General features: G+C 53.2%; 1 pseudogene; it reads left to right on the top strand.

Moving 5' to 3' along the window:
• Positions 1-458: 458 nt before the first annotated feature.
• On the top strand, positions 459-3372 carry LOC147973003 (uncharacterized; annotated as a pseudogene).
• The last annotated feature ends 4700 nt before the right edge of the window (positions 3373-8072 follow it).

Genomic DNA, 8072 nt, shown 5'->3' with positions numbered 1-8072 from the left:
TGGGCTGTGAAGACACGAAGACTATACCCGTGTCCGGATTGGACTCTCCTTGGCGTGGAAGGCAAGCTTGGCGGCCGACTATGAACATTCCCTCCTATGTAACCGACTCCATGTAACCCTAGATCTCTCCGGTGTCTATATAAACCAGAGGGCATAGTCCGGATAGGACAGATTCATTACCATATACTCACAGGCTAGACTTCTAGGGTTTAGCCATTATGATCTCGTGGTAGATCAACTCTTGTAACACTCATATTCATCAAGATCAATCAAGCATGAAGTAGGGTATTACCTCCATAGAGAGGGCCCGAACCTGGGTAAACATCGTGTCCCCCGTCTCCTGTTACCATCAATCCTAGACGCACAGTTCGGGACCCCCTACCTGAGATCCGCCGGTTTTGACACCAACATTGGTGCTTTCATTGAGAGTTCCACTGTGCCGTCGATGAAAGGATTCGATGGCCCCTTCGATCGTCAGTAATGACGCCATCCAGAGAGAAACCTTCCTCCCAGGACAAATCTTTGTGTTTGGCGGCTTCATACTGCGGGCCAACTCTTTTGGCCGTCTGGACAAGGCCGATAGCTACGCCCTTGGCCATCAGGTCAGATTTGGAAGCTTGAACTGCGTCACGGATATCCGTGGAGACTTGATCTTCGATGGATTTGAGTCCGCGACGATCGCTCCCCTTCTCTCCGATGAACATGACTTAAATCTGTCATCGGAGCACACCCAGGAGATGGATCCTGCTGCTGCAACAGCCTCAGTACCGAAGCAGATTATCCCCTCCGAGGCCATAAAGTCCGCGGCGTTGGAGCCATACACGGAGTCTACATCCAACAATGCTTGCGTTGACGGAACTCCGGTCTGGTCTCCGGCTACACGTTCCGGATTAAGTGTGCCTGCGGACACCGAGCTAGATCGGTTATCGATTTTCGAATTTAGCGCCGCACACATCTTCCAGCATTCGCCTTTGGGTGATGTACTAAATTCTTTGAAGAACTTGTCCTTGGAGGAAGACTCACAGCCGAACTATGTCCGGTTCGAGCTAGAGGCGGACGATGAGGAATTTTGCTTCCCACCCACCACCCACTTCATAGCCACCGTCGATGACTTAACCGACGTGCTTGACTATGGCTCCGAAGACATCGACGGTATGGACGACAATGCTGACAGGGAGCAAGGCCAAGACCCGCCATTAACTGGGCATTGGACGGCCACCTCTTCATACAATGTGTACATGGTTGATACACCTAAAGGATCTGGCGACGACAAAGAAGAGCTGGATAAGAACAAACCCTCTGAGACGCAGTCCAAGCGCTGGCGCCCCAAACGCCGTTCTAAGCCTCGTCACTCAAAGGACGGCAACACTGACATCGGAGAAAATAGTACTCTGGGCGACGCCAAAAACAATGAAGATCCTGTCGGCGCTGCATCCGAACAGGAGGGACATGACAACACACAAGACAACCCCGATGAACAGGCCATAGAAGATAACTCGGAGGACGATAGTTACCATCCACCCTCTGGAGAGGAGACAAGCCTCGGCAACGAAGACTTCATTGTGCCGGAGGACCCTCTGGAGCAGGAGCGTTTTAAACTCCAGCTCATAGCCACAGCAAGGAACCTGAAAAAGAAATAGCAGCAGCAGCTTCAAGATGAACAAGACCTGCTCGTTGACAGATGGACCGTCATCCTGATAGCCGAAGAATACAGCCTCAAGCGCCCAGTCAAGAGCTACCCGAAAGCAGACTGCTACCTCAATTTGATGAGGAGGCACCGAAACACACATCTCCCTCGCGTAATGCGGAACGACCACCGCGTGGTCGAGATAGGACGGCCGACCGTCCACCCCGCGGCCGGGACAAAGCGGCAACTCAGGCAAAACATCAGCCTGCCCCACCGCCTCACAAAAACAGAGATGGAAGAGTTCGGGGTCACACATACGACCTCCATCAAATCCTGGACGATAGAACAGGACACACAAGATAAATCTACGGATCGCGAGGGCGTGCCTCGAGGCACGAGGAGGGCTACTTATTCGGACGTGATAATTCTAACCACGCCCGGGCCGAACACCGCTGACGGACTCCATCGGCACTACGCCACGATGCAACCCGATATAGAGGCGCCGCACACCCTCTCTGCTTTACAGATGAAGAACTGGACCACGAATTCCCCGAGGGGTTCAAGCCCGTCAATATGGAATCATACGACGGCACAACCGACCCTGCAGTATGGATCGAGGACTTTATCCTCCACATCCACATGGCTAGAGGAGATGATCTCCACGCCATTAAATACCTCCCACTAAAGCTCAAAGGGCCAGCTCGACACTGGCTTAACAGCCTGCCTGAAAATTCTATCGGCAGCTGGGAGGACTTGGAAGAAGCTTTCCTAGACAACTTCCAAGGAACCTATGTCCGGCCGCCAGACGCCGATGACTTAAGTCATATAGTTCAACAACCTAGAGAATCAGCTCGAAAATTCTGGACTAGATTCCTAACCAAAAAGAACCAGATAGTTGACTGTCCGGACGCCGAGGCCTTAGCAGCCTTCAAACACAGCATCCGTGACGAATGGCTAGCACGCCACCTCGGCCAAGAAAATCCGAAGTCCATGATAGCCCTCACGGCACTCATGACCCGCTTTTGCGCGGGAGAGGACAGTTGGCTGGCCTGTAGTAACAACACCGCCAGCGAGACAGGCCCCTCTGAGGCCAAAAATAACACTGGCAAGCTCCGGCGCAATAAGCACAAACGCCGAAGCAATGATAACAACACTGATGACACCACAGTTAACGCCGGATTTAGTGGATCCAAGTCCGGCCAACAGAAGAAGCCCTACAAAAGAAACAATGAAGGACCTTCCAGCCTAGACCGCATACTCGACCGTCCGTGCCAAATACACGGCACCCGGATAAGCAAGCCAATCATACCAACAGGGATTGTTGGGTTTTCAAGCAGGCTGGCAAGTTGAATGCCGAAAACAAAGAAATGGGATCACAAAGTGAGGACGAGGACGAAGAGCCCCGGCAGCCGAACACTGGAGGGCAGAAGAAATTTCCCCCTCAGGTCAAAACGGTGAACATGATATACGCTACACACATCCCCAAAAGGGAGCGCAAGCGAGCACTCAGGGACGTCTACGTGGTAGAGCTAGTCACCCCAAAGTTCAATCCGTGGTCATCATTCCCGATCACCTTCGATCGACGAGACCACCCAATTAGCATCCGCCACGGCGGTTCAGCGGCACTAGTCCTAGACCCAATTATTGACGGGTTCCACTTAACAGGATTCCTGATGGACGGCGGTAGCAGCCTTAACCTGCTCTATCAAGACACGGTGCGGAAGATGGGCATTGACCCCTCATGAATCAAACCAACAAAGACTACCTTCAAAGGAGTCATTCCAGGCGTCGAGGCCCGCTGTACATGCTCAATCACGCTGGAAGTGGTCTTCGGCTCTCCGGACAATTTTGAAGCGAGGAGTTAATCTTCGACATCGTCCCATTGCGCAGCGGCTACCACGCACTGCTCGGACGAACAACGTTTGCTAGATTCAACGCAGTGCCACACTACGCTTATCTCAAGCTTAAGATGCCCAGCCCACGCAGCGTCATAACAGTCAATGGCAACACGGAACGCTCCCTCCGAACAGAGGAGCACACCGCCGCCCTAGCAACAGAGGTACAGAGCGGCCTTCTCAAGCAGCACCATAGTGCGGCTGCCGAGCCCCCGGACGCCATCAAGAAGTTCCGAACTACACTGCAGCAGGACAGCAAGGCTCATCAAGAGCTCGACTAGCAATTTGGCCTCCGTCCCAACCCCAATAAAGTAGTGGCATTCGTACCACGCGTACATAATTATGCATTTGAAATTCCATGGACATCGACGGAGGCACAAGCTAACCCGGGATCTACAGTTCGGCTAGACCGACCCCAGACACACCTTTTTCTCTCTTTCTGTTTCAGGTTCCTTTTCCCGCGAGCCTGATCACCAGCCCCTTCGAAGGATCGACATACAAAGGGGGCATGCAACATAGGTGCGTAGGGTAACCTCCATACGTTCTTCTTGACAGTATTTTCACTTATTTCCCAGGACCCGCACGCTGCTCCTTCTCGATCCCGGCATGTTAAATAGTCCGGGTGCTTATCGCACTATTTGTATACGATACGTCTTGGCGTATCCATTCAGTTATAATAAAAATGATCCGTGGCCCAGTTTCTGTGGTTTTCGCTTCTTACTTCATTTTATTTTGATCTGCTTATCACCCCACAATACGGCAGCAGAGTCGGAACACTTCTTATATGTGAGTTCAGCACCCCGAATTTAGCATTATATGCATTGGCTCCGAATCATGTCTTTGTTCAATAGTTGGGTTGCCCCGCTCCTGTGCTTGCTATCCTACGTTCCTCCCTATCGGCTAGGATAGTAAAGGGAGAACTACTGCGATTGCGCCCTGGCTTCGACCGGATGAGCACCTTAGTAGAGAAAGCCGAAAACTGACTGTCATGATACGGCGAGAGCCGGTCAGCTATTCGAGGGTTATAAAATCGTTGAAGATTTTTTCCGCGTGATGCAAAGGATCGGCACTTCCCGATCAGATGCTGACAGCACCCTGGCTTGGACCAGGGGCTGCGCACTTGCTTAATTATAAAACTCCTATGGCTAAATGAGGGCGTTTAAGCCGTATAGTCTGATTGCCTTGTTCGCTGCGCTAAACAACTCCTTCAAGGACCATATAATTGGATCAAGATTGTTTGGATCCCATCCCGAACACCTCCGTACTCATTACGTGGGGGCAGAAGCCGACGACTGGCCAACTCTCAGATTGCATGTAACACGACCGCACAGGAGGAAACAATTTAAAGCATAACGAAATTACATTACAAAACAAAGCTTTGTCTTTATAATACAAGGCAAAGGACAACACGAATGTATTTGTTCGAAAATAACGTCCTGCGAACATTGAGCTGCCACAAGTCGAGACCCTTTTGTGACATCCGCAAAATATTTCTCGGGTGTGCGGTGCTCCTTGCCCTCCGGCGGCCCGCTGGCCACTTCAACAACATTCATCTTTGCCCACCACATCTTGCAGCGAGCGAAGGCCATACAGGCACCTTCAATACATATAGAGCGCTTGATGACGTCCAGCCGCGGATAGGCTTCCACTAGCCTCCTCACAAGTCTGAAGAAGCTGCCGGGCATAGCTTCGGCTGGCCATAGCCGGATTGTTAAATCCTTCATGGCTAGTTCAGCCACCCTGTGCAGCTCCACCAGCTGCTTCAAATGATCGGTGAAGGACACGGGATACGCTGGCGTCGTATACTACATCCAGAATAACTTATCCATCGAACCTCCTCCTTCGGCTTGATAGAACTCTACAGCGTCTGATACGCTACGTGGCAAATCCGCAAAAGCCCCTGGGGAACTCCGAACCCGGGTTAGTAAAAGGTATTGCTTCTCCGCATACTTGCTTTGCATCTTAAAAGCCTTACCCGCCATGATCTTCCTAGCCTCCTGGATATCCTAGAGGGTGGCCCGGGCCTCATTCCGTGCGGTCTTTGTGTTCCGACGAGCCTTGGAGAGTTCGGCCTTTTGAGCCGACGCATCATTCTCCAGGATCTCACATTTTTTACCGCGTCTTGGAGCTCCTGTTGAACCTCCTTGACTCGGGCCTCGAGCTTTTTTCGAGCGGCTTGCTGCTCGATGGCCTTCCCTTCGGCTTCGGCCAGAGCCTTTTTCAGGGCCTCCACCTCGGTTGCGGCTCTTGTACACATTTCGACATTACGGTCAGTATGCAACGCTTGTTCTTTCTGAACACACACCAAGACGATACCTACCTTGCTTCTCTTGAAGCCGCATTGTAACCTCGCCGAGCTCGTTCTCGGTCCGCTCCAACCTCTGCTTCAGTTCAGAGACTTTGGCAGCATGTGAGGTCGCGGCCAACATCGACGCCTGATCATGCAAACATACCACGTTAGTCTCCTACACTAGAGGATTGATCCTCTGTCTGGTTCCTCTTGCCGAGCACCGGACAGTTTCTCAGGGGCTACTGACTACATGGGTTTTTTTCTCTTTCTATGTCACTTACCTCAAAACCTGTTAACAGGCTGCCACAGGCCTCATTCAGTCCACTCTTAGCAGACTGAACTTTCTCGATCACCGCACCCATAAGGACATGGTGCTCGTCCACGACGGAGGCGCTTCGCAGCGCCCCCATCAGGTCATCCGACGCTCCTGGATGGACAGGAGCCACCGGTGGAGGTGGCACTTCCCCCTTCAAAGGGAGCTGCTCACCCAACTCCGGAGCCATAGGGGGATCCAAAGCCGTATTCGGCTGAGGGCCGATCTGGATACGGCCCTCTTCGCCAGTCTCCATGGGGATTGGATCCCCCACGTGTCCGGCAGTGGAGGTCTCGCCTTGTGGCACCTCCCAAACAACGTCCTGGGCTCCTCCCTTCGAAGCGGTCCTTCAGGACAGCACTTTGGTGTCGTCCCCGGCCCCGGGGGAGTAAGCAGGCGGTGGCGATCTGCTCGCCATCTTCGATGAAGCCAATGAACCTCCAGAGGAGGATTGCTGGATAAGATCACGGGCCGGACTGCAATAGTACAACTAACTATATCAAGATAATGGAGAGAAAGGGCTGGATGTGCGCATAAATAAGCCATGTCACTTACGATGCGGCCTGGGGCTTTGGGCAAGGGCGTCGTTCCGGACTACTGTCCACGTCCCACGCGGTGTTGGCCGCCGGAGCGGCCTTCCCCTTTTTGGGCGCCTCCGCTTCCAGATGCGCCGGAGCCGCCCTCTTCTTCTTCCTCTCCTCAGGGGGAGGATTGTTTTCTTCCTCCTCCTCCTCTTCCCCGTCATTGTCCTCAGGGACAGAGGAATGAGTTTCGTCGTCTTCGGACGCCGCGTTCGAAGTACCCTTACAACGGAGGCCACTCTTGGCCTTCCCTTTGGCCTTCTTCTTGGCCTTCTTTCTCCGGCGCCTTATACAGCACCGACACCAGCATCTTCGCTAGGCGCGGGATGACTGGTTCTTCGGGCAGCGGAGCCGGACACTGGATCCGCTTCGCCCTCTCTGTCCAGTCCTGAAGTAGCGATAATAAAAGCTTAGGCGTCGCCCTAGCAACACACAAGCAGGGAATACATTAAAAGAGACATACCTCACTGGCAGGATGACTGGCGTCGTGTCCGCGATCTGAATCCACGGCTGGTGGTTTTTCGTTGCACTTAAAGAGCAACTTCCACGTGTCCTTGTGAGTAGTCTCGAAGAGCCTCACTAAGGTATGGTGCTTCTTCGGATCAAACTCCCACAAAGGGCGGCTTCGGCATTGGCACGGGAGAATTCGGTGAACTAACATCACCTGGATTACATCTACAAGCTTGACGTTCTTGGCTATCATGCTTTGAACGCGCGTCTGCAGCGCTATTACCTCGTTGGACGAACCCCAATCGGGACTCTTCTCGACCCAAGAAGTGAGCCGCAGAGGAACACCGGAGCAGAATTCGGCAGCCGCGGCCCAGGAGGTGCCGCGGGGTTCTGTGATGTAGCACCACTGCTTCTGCCACTCCTTCACTGTCTCCACAAAAAAACTTTTCGGCCAGGAGACGTTGGGCAGCTTGCTCACCATGGCTCCACCGCACTCCGCGTGCTGGCCATCCACCACCTTCGGCTTCACGTTGAAGACTTTGAGCCATAGCCCAAAGTGGGGTGGGATGCGGAGGAAGGCCTCGCACACGGCGATAAACACCGAAATGTTGAGGAAGGAATTCGGGGATAGATCATGGAAATCTACCCCGTAGTAATACATTAGCCCGCGGACGAAAGGGTGGAGTGGAAACCCAAGCCCGCGGAAGAAATGAGGGAGGAATACTACCCTCTCGTTGGGCTCCGGCATGGGAACGACTTGACCCTCGGCCGGCAAGCGGTGGGCGATTCCCTTCGCCAAATATCCGGCCGCCCGGAGCTCAGTAATTTCCTCCTCCATGACGGAGGAGACCATCCACTTTCCCTGACCACCGGATCCGGACATGGTTGCTGGGGTGGAAAGGAGATTGGGACTTGG

The sequence above is a fragment of the Triticum urartu genome, chromosome 5A, assembly GCF_056163025.1.
Source record: "Triticum urartu cultivar PI428250 chromosome 5A, HENAU_Tu73, whole genome shotgun sequence".
Classification (NCBI taxonomy): Eukaryota; Viridiplantae; Streptophyta; class Magnoliopsida; order Poales; family Poaceae; genus Triticum; species Triticum urartu.
This window is presented reverse-complemented; position numbering and strand designations above follow the sequence as displayed.